The 13,295-nt window shown below is 51.3% G+C and overlaps 1 protein-coding gene across 2 annotated transcripts in view; it reads right to left on the reverse strand.

The window, feature by feature from the left end:
- CDIN1 (CDAN1 interacting nuclease 1) overlaps positions 1–12,763 on the reverse strand; it is a 466,853-nt gene extending 454,090 nt beyond the window's left edge. The window contains exon 1 of one of the 2 annotated variants that reach the window (XM_075331123.1): positions 12,691–12,763. The gene's annotated coding sequence lies outside the window, so the exon portion shown is untranslated. Of the gene's footprint in view, positions 1–12,539; positions 12,594–12,690 lie in introns of those variants that run through there. The other variant, XM_075331124.1, reaches the window with a different exon arrangement.
- Positions 12,764–13,295: the final 532 nt, after the last annotated feature.

A 13,295-nucleotide genomic window follows, 5' to 3' on the forward strand; every position in this document is an offset into this window, starting at 1 on the left:
TCCTATTTTTCTGATCTAATATTGAGGATACCACGGGTGCTAAAGTAAGTAGAGGCTGCTCACACTGCAGTCTACTCTGTATTTCTGATATAATACTGTGGGTTCCAGTCCTGTTTAGGTAATAAGAGACTGCTCACACTGCTGTCCAACCTGTCTATATGATGCAAAGCTGGCAGTATCAGGGGAGCGAAGTTAAGAAGCGATAGACAGTGTGGACAGCATTGTGAGCTATCTGATCTAATACTTGAGAGACCTGATGTGCTGAAGTAATAAGACTACTCACCCTGATGTCCACCCTGTCTACCTGATGTAATACTAGAGATACCAGAGGTGCTGAGCTAAGAAAACAAAAACTGCTCTCCCTGCTGTCCACTCTGGCAATCTGAGCTAATACTGGAGATATCAGGTGTGTTGAGGAGAAAAGAGGTTGCTCACACTGCTGTCTACCTGATCTAATACTAGAGATACCTGGGATGCTGAGCTAAAAAAAGAAATATTGCTCCCACTGCTGCCCACTTTGGCTATCTGAGCTAATACTGGAGATATCAGGGGCTGGAGAGAGAAGAGAATACTCACATTGCCGTCCACCCTATGTGATCAAATATTGGAGATATCATAACAGGGGTGTTGATGTGAGAAGAAACTGCTTACACTGCTGTCCAACCTGTTTATATTATCTAATACTGGACATAGCAGGGGTGTTGAAGTGAGAAGAGGTTGCTCACACTGCTGTCCACATTGTCTTTCTGATCTAATACTATGAATACCAGGGGTGCTCAAATAATAAGAGACTGCTCACACTGCTGTCCACTCAAGAGTTTTTGAATGCTGTTTGCCTGCTGTAATCTAGAGTATATTATCTCCAGGTCACAGCAGCAGCTGGAAAGTAGGTACAATCGATTCACAAGTCCGATTCCAACAGACATACCATGTGGCTGCTGGAATGGGACTGCTTCTTACGTGATAGCATCTGTAGCTTGTCTTTTGATAAGTTGGCCAAGCGTGACATCACATGTGCGTATGATGTTGTGGCTAACTAATCCACTCCCCCTCCCAAAAAAAATAAAAAAGACAGGGGAAGCCACCAGGTAATAGGTGGCACTTTCACTCTTATTCTAGCGGCCATAGACCACTATCATGGCCAATGAACTGGTATGTGTGAATAAATTCACAGCAAGACAGCAGTGTGAGCAGCCTCTTTTTTCCCAAGAAACATTTGATTATTTTCCAAAAGTTACCAAATAGAAAAAAGAAAAAACCTATGAAAAGACCTATGAGCCGGTGTGGCACTAACAGGTTTATCTAATCCTCTACAACGCCTTTATTTTTGCAGTTTAACACAAAAAAACAAATTGTTTCTCTAATTGACTAAATAAAGCAAAAGTGGAGACAGTAACGTCACGCTGAAAGCAGTTTAATGACAAAATCATTTCTGGGGAGAGAGAAGCCATTAGAGAAGATGATTTCACTGAATATGAATAAAAAAGTCACAATCACGCACTGGCTGTAATTTGTCAGCACATTAGTAACATTAGCTGGATGGCAGCCATTCCTAGCAGAGCAAACTCAAACAAATCACAAGTTTATCAGATAAAGAGAAGTTTTAATTAAAGAACAAGCTATGTGCTCAGAAGTCAGGCACAGATCGAAGGACAGCTGTGCAACAAGTGCAAAGGGCAAAGCAGCATGAGATTTGCAGACATTTTTTTAAATTCTGGTACTACTCACCTATCTCCGGCGCTGCTGTCTCTGCCTCTGCTGTTGGTTCCAGGTTCCTGCTTATTAAGCTCATGCATATTCACTGCACTCACCGCGGACCCGGAAGTTACAGCAGAGCCGTAGACAGGTACCATATTTTTCGGATTATAAGATGCACTTTTCCTCCTAAAAATTTGGGAAGAAAATGAGGGGTGTTTCTTAAAATCCGAATATAGCTTACCGGGAGGTGGAGAATTGGTGCCGACCGACGGCTGCCTCTCTGTGCCGGCCCACGGCCGCCTCTCTGTGCCGGCCCACGGCCGCCTCTCGGGCTGCAGTGGCTGTGCTGGCAGCGGAAACTGCAGTGGCTGTGCAGCGGGTATCCTAGATGCTCTGGCTTCAAATGATGGCGCAAGGAGTTAGTGCGTGCGCAGATGGAGCTCTCGGCTGAGAGCTCCATCTGCAACACGGGTCGCTCTGGGCGCCATTTCTTTGACGGCCAGACCGCCAACAGTATCTGGGACACCCTCCGCACCAGCCTGCTCCACACAGCCACCGCAGCTTACACTGCCAGCACAGACCCCACCGGTAACACAATAACCGCAGTAGAAGATGGACCCCATTTTTTTTTACCTTTTTTTATCTCAAAATTTGAGGTGCGTATTATAATCCGGTGCGTCTTATAAAATTAAAAATAAGGTAAGTATACCAGCACATGCTGCCAGTGTGCTATCCGGATGTCACACGGATAGCACATGTAGAACACACACACAAATTACCATAAGGACCTTCCTCATGGACTGTCACACACGTGTTTAAAGTGCAGCAATCACCAGGATCTTCCTATATAAGCTAAAGCCAGTGCTATACTGGCACTATCAGGCTGATTCTATACATATCTGTAGTGGCAGCACAGATGTTTAGGTTTTCAAATCTAAAAAAAGTAAAGTTTATAAAATCATCAGCTTGTTGAGTGACAGTTGCAGTGGAGCAGATCATATATTCATAGTTAGCCCCTCCCCCTATTAGAATTAGCATAAGCATTATACAAACGATGCACTTTGTCTGGCAGGACCTGTGGTGAGGTCATACCCATGTGACCTGGTACACAGCTTTGGTGGCTGAGGCCCCGCCCCTTCTGGTCACATGGGTATGACCTCACCACAGGTCCTGCCAGACAAAGTGCATCGTTTGTATAATGCTTATGCTAATTCTAACAGGGGGAGGGGCTAACTATGAATATATGATCTGCTCCACTGCAACTGTCACTCAACAAGCAGCTCATTTTATAAACTTTACTTTTTTTTTTTTTTATTTCAAAACCTAAACATCCGAGCTGACTATTATTGGTGTGTATAGAATCAGACTGATCGTGCCAGTATAGCACTGGATTTAGGTTATATAGGAAAAACCTGGTGATAGGCTATGTGCGCACGGTGCGTTTTTCGTGGCGTTTTTGCGTGTTTTTCGGGTGCGTTTTTGGTCAGAAAACTGCATGACTTTGCTGCCCCAGCAAAGTCTATAAGTTTTCATTCTTTGCTGTTCACACAGTGCTTTTTTTAGCTGCGTTTTTTTAGTTGACAAAAAAAATTAGCATGTCAATTCTTTTCTGCGTTTTTTCACCCATGCAATGCATTTGAAAAACACAGGAACAAAAACGCAGCAAAACGCAGCCAAAAATGCACCAAAACGTGGTAAAAACGCATGCTTTTTTTCCGGTGCGTTTTTTGCAGCCAAAAAGGCACAAAAACGCAGCGTGCACACATAGTCTATGTGATCACTTCTCCTTTGCCGATTTAATCCATCCACTTCACAGATGTGGCATATCAAGAAGCTGATTAGATAGTATGATTATTGCACAGGTGCGCCTTAGGCTGGCCACAATAAAAGGCAGCTCTAACGTGTGCAGAACCCAAAGTGCGGACATTCCTGCAGAGAATTCATGCGTTCTGGATGCTTGCTCTGCCATAGACAGAGTGGGAAAAGCATCCAGAACGCACATTTTTCTCAGTATGCACTTACTCGGCTCTGCAACATCCCCATAGACTTTCAGCAGAGCCGAGTGGGACCGCACTGTCACTGTCATGGCTGGCTGCGGGACAGTGCCGCACGATCAGAATGAACTCGGATGAACTTCCCCCGACTTTATTGTGATCGCGCGGCTCTGTGCGTGTGCCGCGGCTGGATTTGCGGTCACACGTGAAGGACTCACCTGTGATCGCAAATCCCCTGAGTGACTGCAGTGAGCCACGCGATCAGCTGTGCTTTCACTCAGGTTACTCGTGGTCACAGCTGCAGTCCTCCATCTGAGAGCGGTGGCCGCAAGTAACCTCAGTGACAGCACAGCTGATCGCGGCGCTCACTTCAGTTGCTGCATGGAGCTCACAGGAGCGGCGGTGTTCTACTGCCACTCCTGTCAGCTTCCGATGTAGCAGAGCTGGAAGACATCGTGGGACCTTGCGTGGATTACGTCGGACCTGGAGGTGTTTTTGAGGGATTAATAAAGTGGTGAAAGAGGGGGTTTTTTTTGTCTTTCATTACAAATAAAGGATTTTTTGGATGTGTGTGTTTATTTACTTTAACTTACAGGTTAATCATGGAAGGTATCTCGGGGAGGCGCCTGCCATGATTAACCTAGGACTTAGTGGCAGCTATGGGCTTCTGCCATTAACTCCTTATTACCCCGTTTGCCACCGCACCAGGGCAATTTGGGATGAGCCGGTAAAGTCCCGGGACTGTTGCATCTAATGGATGCGGCAATTCCGGGCGGCTGCTGGCTGATATTGTTAGGCTGGGGGACTCCCCATAACGTGGAGCTCCCCATCCTGAGAATACCAGCCTTCAGCCATGTGACTTTACCCTGGCCAGTATCCAAATTGGGGGGGGGAAATCCGCACGTCGTTTTTTTTTCATTTATTTTTTTACTGCTCGATATAGACCCGCCACCTGCGGCTGTGATTGGTTGCAGTGAGACAGCTGTCACTCAGCGTGGGGGCGTGTCTGACTGCAACCAATCATAGGCGCCGGTGGGCGGGGAAAGCAGGGAATACGTGATGGATTAATGAGCGGCTGGCATTTTCAAAAGAGGAGAAGCCGCCACAGTGTGAACGCCGTGCAGCGCCGCGCCGATGATTGTGGATCGGTGAGTATTAGAGAGGGAGGGAGGAGGGATAGACCGATAGACCGACATGGACAGAGAGAGAGATAGAGACATAGAGAGAGAGAGAGAGAGACCGACCGACAGAGACAGAGAGAAAGACCTGCCTTTGTTATGTTAAATAAAAACATGTGGATCGCAATAATAATGCAATGCAAGCGCACTGCTTCACATTTTGGCAGAGATTTACTACAACTCATTGATTTCAATGGGTGTAGAACGCAGCCAAAATGGCAAAAACAATTGACATGCTGCTTCTTTGAACGCATGGTTTTTGCCTAAAATTATGCAAATTAAATGCTGCGTTTGGAAACGTAACGTGCGGACAAGAAATCCACATTTTCCATAGACTTTGCTGGAAAATCAAAACGCATGCCTTTTGGCATGAAAACGCTGCAGTTCAAAACGCACCTAAAATGCAGCTGAAACGGAAAGTGCGGACATAGCCTAAAGGGGTTTCAGAGAGTTTGGCAGAACATCCAACCGGCCTCACCCCCACAGCCCACGAGTAACCAGCCCAGGACCTCCACATCCAGCATCCAGGACGAGTTTTCTACAGGAATCAGGAAACGCTCCTGGTTAGGATATGTGCACCTTCATCTTTATCAGGCAGATTCCTAAAACAGCAGCACTAGGCTATGTGCACACGGTGCGTTTTTCTCGGCGTTTTTGCGCGTTTTTCGGGTGCGTTTTTGGCCTCAAAACTGCATGACTTTGCTTCCCCAGCAAAGTCTATGAGTTTTCATTTTTGCTGTCCCCACACAGCGTTTTTTTTCAGCTGCGTTTTTGTGGTGACCACAAAAACGCAGCATGTCAATTATTCCCGCGTTTTTCACTGCGCTTTTCATCCATTGAGTTCAATGGGATGTTGAAAGACGCAATGAGAAACGCAAATAGCTGCGTTTTGGTGCGTTTCTAAGACCAAAAACGCAGCTATAAGCGCAGGAGGTGGGTAGTAAAGTGACGTGTACAGGAAGAGGATTCCTTCTGTCAGTATAGACAGAAGCATGAATCCTCCCGGTACCGTCACCGCCGCGTCCATCTCCCGTCCTGTGCATGTATGCTGCCGTGCGGCGCCATGTACAGGCAGGAGGTGGAAGCGGCTGCGAAAACAAAAGTTAACAGTAGAATAAAAAAAAAAAAAAAAGTTATACTCACCTGTCTGCAGCCTCGCGGTGCCATACCCGCTCCCATCTCCTCTCACGGTATCGCCACCCCCGCTCCGGCTGTGTGCAGTCTCCCCGGGGCAGGACCTTGCTTGCAGGACCTGGCGATGGATCACCTGATGCAGTCACCTGACGCATCAGCTGATCGAGTCTCGGGCTGACGCGGGCGCCCGGCCGGTATCAGCGGATGCGTCAGGAGACTTCATCCCTGATTACCGGCAGCTGCTGCAGCGATCGGACAGGATCAGACTCCCGCCCCATCGCTCCGGGAGCTGCCGGTAATTCAGCACATAAGTGAGTATTATTTTTTTTTTTTTTTCTACTGATGCATCTGCTGATTGTATAATCGGCTTTTATACAATCAGCTGATGTGTGATGGGATTCACATCCTTTAACCTGACACATCATCTGATCGCTTTGCCTTCCAGCAAACCGATCAGATGATATTGGATCCTGATTGGATGGCGCGGGACCCTGACCCAGGATTACTGCGGAGGGGGGTTTATTTCAATAAAGATGGAGTCACTAATTGTGTTGTGTTTTATTTCTAATAAAAATATTTTTCTGTGTTGTGTTTTTTTTTTATCTTTACTAGAAATTCATGGTGGCCATGTCTAATATTGGCGTGACACCATGAATTTCGGGCTTAGGGCCAGCTGATAATATACAGCTAGCCCTAACTCCATTATTACCTGGCTAGCCACCCGGCATCAGGGCAGCCGGAAGAGTTGGATACAGCGCCAGAAGATGGCGCTTCTATGAAAGCGCCATTTTCTGGGGTGGCTGCGGGACTGCAATTCACAGCGGGGGTGCCCAGAAAGCATGGACACCCTGCACTGTGGATTCCAATCCCCAGCTGCCTAGTTGTACCCGGCTGGACTCAAAAATGGGGCGAAGCTAAAGTCATTTTTTTTTAAAATTATTTCATGAAATTCATGAAATAATTTAAAAAAAAAGGGCTTCCCTATATTTTTGGTTCCCAGCCGGGTACAAATAGGCAGCTGGGGGTTGGGGGCAGCCCGTACCTGCCTGCTGTACCCGGCTAGCATACAAAAATATGGCGAAGCCCACGTCATTTTTTTTTTTGGGGGGGCAAAGAAATCCTGCATACAGTCCTGGAAGGAGGATGCTGAGCCTTGTAGTTCGACAGCTGCTGTCTGCTCTCCTGCATACACTATTGGATGGAGGATGCTGAGCCTTGTAGTTCTGCAGCTGCTGTCTGCTGTCCTGCATACACTATTGGATCGAGGATGCTGAGCCTTGTAGTTCTGCAGCTGTCTGCTCTTCTGCATACACTAGTGGAGAATGAAGAACACATTGAAGAAGGAAATGACATCAGACCTTTTTTTTTTTGTTCACTGATAAAAAACGCAGTGAGCAAAAACGCAGCAAAACGCAGCAAAAAAACGCACCAAATCGCGGCAAAACGCGTGCGTTTTTTGCCGCGTTTTTTCGACGCAGGTGCGTTTTTGTGCGTTTTTAGCGGCCAAAAACGCACAAAAACGCAGCGTCAAAAAAACGCAGCGTGTGCACATAGCCTTACTCTGCACATGATCAGTCTTTAGTTACTGCTTTTCACCACTTCAAGGGAATCCGTCAGCAGGTTTTAGATAGTTATCCTGAAAGCAGCATGACATGGCCCCGGAGAGCCTGATGCCAGGGATGTAACCCATTGTGCTACAGATTCAATACAATCATTGTTTTATCAGCAGGAGATTATAAATACAGGACTAGCTCTCACATGCACACCAATAAGGATTATCAGCGAAACCCGCCCCCACCACTGATTAGCAGCTTGCTGACAATTCACCGTATATGCAGGATACTGACAGTCAGTGGTGTGGGTGGATTATAAAGAGCTCAGTATTCTGAGCCGTGCTACACCTAAAGCAAAAATAATTGCGATCCTATCAAAACTAGACCAACTAGATACATAACTGGAATCAGAGCCTCTGCCCCTACATCATGCTGATATCAGATTTCATGGCAAAAACCTGACAACAGATTTTTTTTCAGGTATTGGGCACAATGAAGCCGTAAAAAGTAACAAACCATTCTTCAGGACGTTTATACTAACAAGCAGAGAACTATAGTGAAAAGCGAAGAAAAAGTCACTATACAAGTGCAGTTACAGGTATGGGGGGCCGCGCTCCTGTATGATGACAGCACACAATGTAGGGGTAGTTACAGTACAGGTATGGGGGGCCGCGCTCCTGTATGATCACAGCACACAATGTAGAGGCAGTTACAGTACAGGTATGGGGGGCCGCGCTCCTGTATGATCACAGGATACAAAATATAGGGGTAGTTACAGTACAGGTATGGGGGGCCGCGCTCCTGTATGATCACAGCACACAATGTAGGGCAGTTACAGTACAGGTATGGGGGGCCGCGCTCCTGTATGATCACAGGATACACAATGTAGGGCAGTTACAGTACAGGTATGGGGGGGCTGCGCTCCTGTATGATCACAGCACACAATGTAGGGCAGTTACAGTACAGGTATGGGGGGCCGCGCTCCTGTATGATCACAGGATACACAATGTAGGGAGGTTACAGTACAGGTATGGGGGGGCCGCACTCCTGTATGATCACAGCACACAATGTAGAGGCAGTTACAGTACAGGTATGGGGGGGCCGCACTCCTGTATGATCACAGCACACAATGTAGAGGCAGTTACAGTACAGGTATGGGGGGGCCGCGCTCCTGTATGACCACAGCACACAATGTAGGGGTAGTTACAGTACAGGTATGGGGGGGCCGCGCTCCTGTATGATCACAGCACACAATGTAGAGGCAGTTACAGTACAGGTATGGGGGGGCCGCGCTCCTGTATGACCACAGCACACAATGTAGGGGTAGTTACAGTACAGGTATGGGGGGGCCGCGCTCCTGTATGATCACAGCACACAATGTAGAGGCAGTTACAGTACAGGTATGGGGGGGCCGCGCTCCTGTATGATCACAGCACACAATGTAGAGGCAGTTACAGTACAGGTATGGGGGGGCCGCACTCCTGTATGATCACAGCACACAATGTAGAGGCAGTTACAGTACAGGTATGGGGGGCCGCACTCCTGTATGATCACAGCACACAATGTAGAGGCAGTTACAGTACAGGTATGGGGGGCCGCACTCCTGTATGATCACAGCACACAATGTAGAGGCAGTTACAGTACAGGTATGGGGGGGCCGCGCTCCTGTATGATCACAGCACACAATGTAGAGGCAGTTACAGTACAGGTATGGGGGGGCCGCGCTCCTGTATGATCACAGCACACAATGTAGAGGCAGTTACAGTACAGGTATGGGGGGGCCGCGCTCCTGTATGACCACAGCACACAATGTAGGGGTAGTTACAGTACAGGTATGGGGGGGCCGCGCTCCTGTATGACCACAGCACACAATGTAGGGGTAGTTACAGTACAGGTATGGGGGGGCCGCACTCCTGTATGATCACAGCACACAATGTAGGGCAGTTACAGTACAGGTATGGGGGGGCCGCACTCCTGTATGATCACAGCACACAATGTAGAGGCAGTTACAGTACAGGTATGGGGGGGCCGCGCTCCTGTATGACCACAGCACACAATGTAGGGGTAGTTACAGTACAGGTATGGGGGGGCCGCGCTCCTGTATGATCACAGCACACAATGTAGAGGCAGTTACAGTACAGGTATGGGGGGGCCGCACTCCTGTATGATCACAGCACACAATGTAGAGGCAGTTACAGTACAGGTATGGGGGGGCCGCGCTCCTGTATGATCACAGCACACAATGTAGGGCAGTTACAGTACAGGTATGGGGGGGCCGCACTCCTGTATGATCACAGCACACAATGTAGAGGCAGTTACAGTACAGGTATGGGGGGGCCGCGCTCCTGTATGACCACAGCACACAATGTAGGGGTAGTTACAGTACAGGTATGGGGGGGCCGCGCTCCTGTATGATCACAGCACACAATGTAGAGGCAGTTACAGTACAGGTATGGGGGGGCCGCACTCCTGTATGATCACAGCACACAATGTAGAGGCAGTTACAGTACAGGTATGGGGGGGCCGCGCTCCTGTATGATCACAGCACACAATGTAGAGGCAGTTACAGTACAGGTATGGGGGGCCGCGCTCCTGTATGATCACAGCACACAATGTAGGGCAGTTACAGTACAGGTATGGGGGGGCCGCACTCCTGTATGATCACAGCACACAATGTAGAGGCAGTTACAGTACAGGTATGGGGGGGCCGCGCTCCTGTATGATCACAGGACACACAATGTAGAGGCAGTTACAGTACAGGTATGGGGGGGCCGCGCTCCTGTATGACCACAGCACACAATGTAGGGGTAGTTACAGTACAGGTATGGGGGACCGCGCTCCTGTATGATCACAGGACACACAATGTAGAGGCAGTTACAGTACAGGTATGGGGGGGCCGCGCTCCTGTATGACCACAGCACACAATGTAGGGGTAGTTACAGTACAGGTATGGGGGGACCGCGCTCCTGTATGATCACAGGACACACAATGTAGAGGCAGTTACAGTACAGGTATGGGGGGGCCGCGCTCCTGTATGACCACAGCACACAATGTAGGGGTAGTTACAGTACAGGTATGGGGGGGCCGCGCTCCTGTATGATCACAGCACACAATGTAGAGGCAGTTACAGTACAGGTATGGGGGGGCCGCGCTCCTGTATGACCACAGCACACAATGTAGGGGTAGTTACAGTACAGGTATGGGGGGGCTGCGCTCCTGTATGACCACAGCACACAATGTAGGGGTAGTTACAGTACAGGTATGGGGGACCGCGCTCCTGTATGATCACAGGACACACACTGTACACAATGTAGGGGTAGTTACAGTACAGGTATGGGGGGGCCGCGCTCCTGTATGACCACAGCACACAATGTAGGGGTAGTTACAGTACAGGTATGGGGGACCGCGCTCCTGTATGATCACAGGACACACACTGTACACAATGTAGGGGTAGTTACAGTACAGGTATGGGGGGCCGCGCTCCTGTATGATCACAGGATACACACACTGTAGGGGTAGTTACAGTACAGGTATGGGGGGGGGCGGGTGTGCTGGGGGCACCGTTCTGCTCTCGCACTCAGTGACTCGTTGCCAGGTGATGTGACAGCCCCGCGCTGCTCAGTCCCCAGTGACGCCCCGGGCCCCCGCGCTGCTCAGTCCCCAGTGACGCCCCGGGCCCCCGCGCTGCTCAATCCCCAGTGACGCCCCGGGCCCCCGCGCTGCTCAGTCCCCAGTGACGCCCCGGGCCCCCGCGCTGCTCAATCCCCAGTGACGCCCCGGGCCCCCGCGCTGCTCAGTCCCCAGTGACGCCCCGGGCCCCCGCGCTGCTCAATCCCCAGTGACGCCCCGGGCCCCCGCGCTGCTCAGTCCCCAGTGACGCCCCGGGCCCCCGCGCTGCTCAGTCCCCAGTGACGCCCCGGGCCCCCGCGCTGCTCAATCCCCAGTGACGCCCCGGGCCCCCGCGCTGCTCAGTCCCCAGTGACGCCCCGGGCCCCCGCGCTGCTCAGTCCCCAGTGACGCCCCGGGCCCCCGCGCTGCTCAGTCCCCAGTGACGCCCCGGGCCCCCGCGCTGCTCAGTCCCCAGTGACGCCCCGGGCCCCCGCGCTGCTCAGTCCCCAGTGACGCCCCGGGCCCCCGCGCTGCTCAGTCCCCAGTGACGCCCCGGGCCCCCGCGCTGCTCAGTCCCCAGTGACGCCCCGGGCCCCCGCGCTGCTCAGTCCCCAGTGACGCCCCGGGCCCCCGCGCTGCTCAGTCCCCAGTGACGCCCCGGGACCCCGCGCTGCTCAGTCCCCAGTGACGCCCCGGGACCCCGCGCTGCTCAGTCCCCAGTGACGCCCCGGGCCCCCGCGCTGCTCAGTCCCCAGTGACGCCCCGGGCCCCCGCGCTGCTCAGTCCCCAGTGACGCCCCGGGCCCCCGCGCTGCTCAGTCCCTGTGACGCCCCGGGCCCCCGCGCTGCTCAGTCCCCAGTGACGCCCCGGGCCCCCGCGCTGCTCAGTCCCTGTGACGCCCCGGGCCCCCGCGCTGCTCAGTCCCCAGTGACGCCCCGGGCCCCCGCGCTGCTCAATCCCCAGTGACGCCCCGGGCCCCCGCGCTGCTCAGTCCCCAGTGACGCCCCGGGCCCCCGCGCTGCTCAGTCCCCAGTGACGCCCCGGGCCCCCGCGCTGCTCAGTCCCCAGTGACGCCCCGGGCCCCCGCGCTGCTCAGTCCCCAGTGACGCCCCGGGCCCCCGCGCTGCTCAGTCCCTGTGACGCCCCGGGACCCCGCGCTGCTCAGTCCCTGTGACGCCCCGGGCCCCCGCGCTGCTCAGTCCCCAGTGACGCCCCGGGCCCCCGCGCTGCTCAGTCCCCAGTGACGCCCCGGGCCCCCGCGCTGCTCAGTCCCTGTGACGCCCCGGGACCCCGCGCTGCTCAGTCCCTGTGACGCCCCGGGCCCCCGCGCTGCTCAGTCCCTGTGACGTCCCGGGCATCTCCCGTGCACTCACATATTACAGGAGTTGGCACTGCGCTGCAGAGAAAAGCCGGGAACAACACACGTGACATACACGTGCGCTCATACATTAACCCCTTCAACACCGCCCCCACTGTCACATGTCACAGTGACTGGACGCGCAGTGCGCACTGTACACAAAATACCTGTGTCCTCTCACACACACGTGCTGGCACAACGAACAACAAATGCTGCAAAGGACCTGCGATGATGTCACAGTCATGTGATCAGTCACATGGGGGGAGGAATTACACTACCGGGATATGTTTTAATTTTTTACTGTGTTCACCTGGCAACGAACAACGTTGTGTTATACATCATACATTATACAGCGCTGTGTGTTATATATTATACAGTATACAGGGCTGTGTTATACCTCATACATTATACAGGGCTGTGTTATCATTATACATTATACAGGGCTGTGTTATCATTATACATTATACAGGGCTGTGTTATACATCATACATTATACAGGGCTGTGTGTTATATATTATACAGGGTTGTGTTATACCTCATAACTTATACAGGGCTGTGTTATACATTATACAGGGCTGTGTTATCATTATACAGGGCTGTGTGTTATATATTATACAGTATACAGGGCTGTGTTATACCTCATACATTATACAGGGCTGTGTGTTATACATCATACATTATACAGGGCTGTGTGTTATATATTATACAGTATACAGGGCTGTGTTATACCTCATACATTATACAGGGCTGTGTTATGCCTCATACATTATAC

This window comes from Anomaloglossus baeobatrachus, chromosome 12 (assembly GCF_048569485.1).
Source record: "Anomaloglossus baeobatrachus isolate aAnoBae1 chromosome 12, aAnoBae1.hap1, whole genome shotgun sequence".
NCBI lineage: Eukaryota > Metazoa > Chordata > Amphibia > Anura > Aromobatidae > Anomaloglossus > Anomaloglossus baeobatrachus.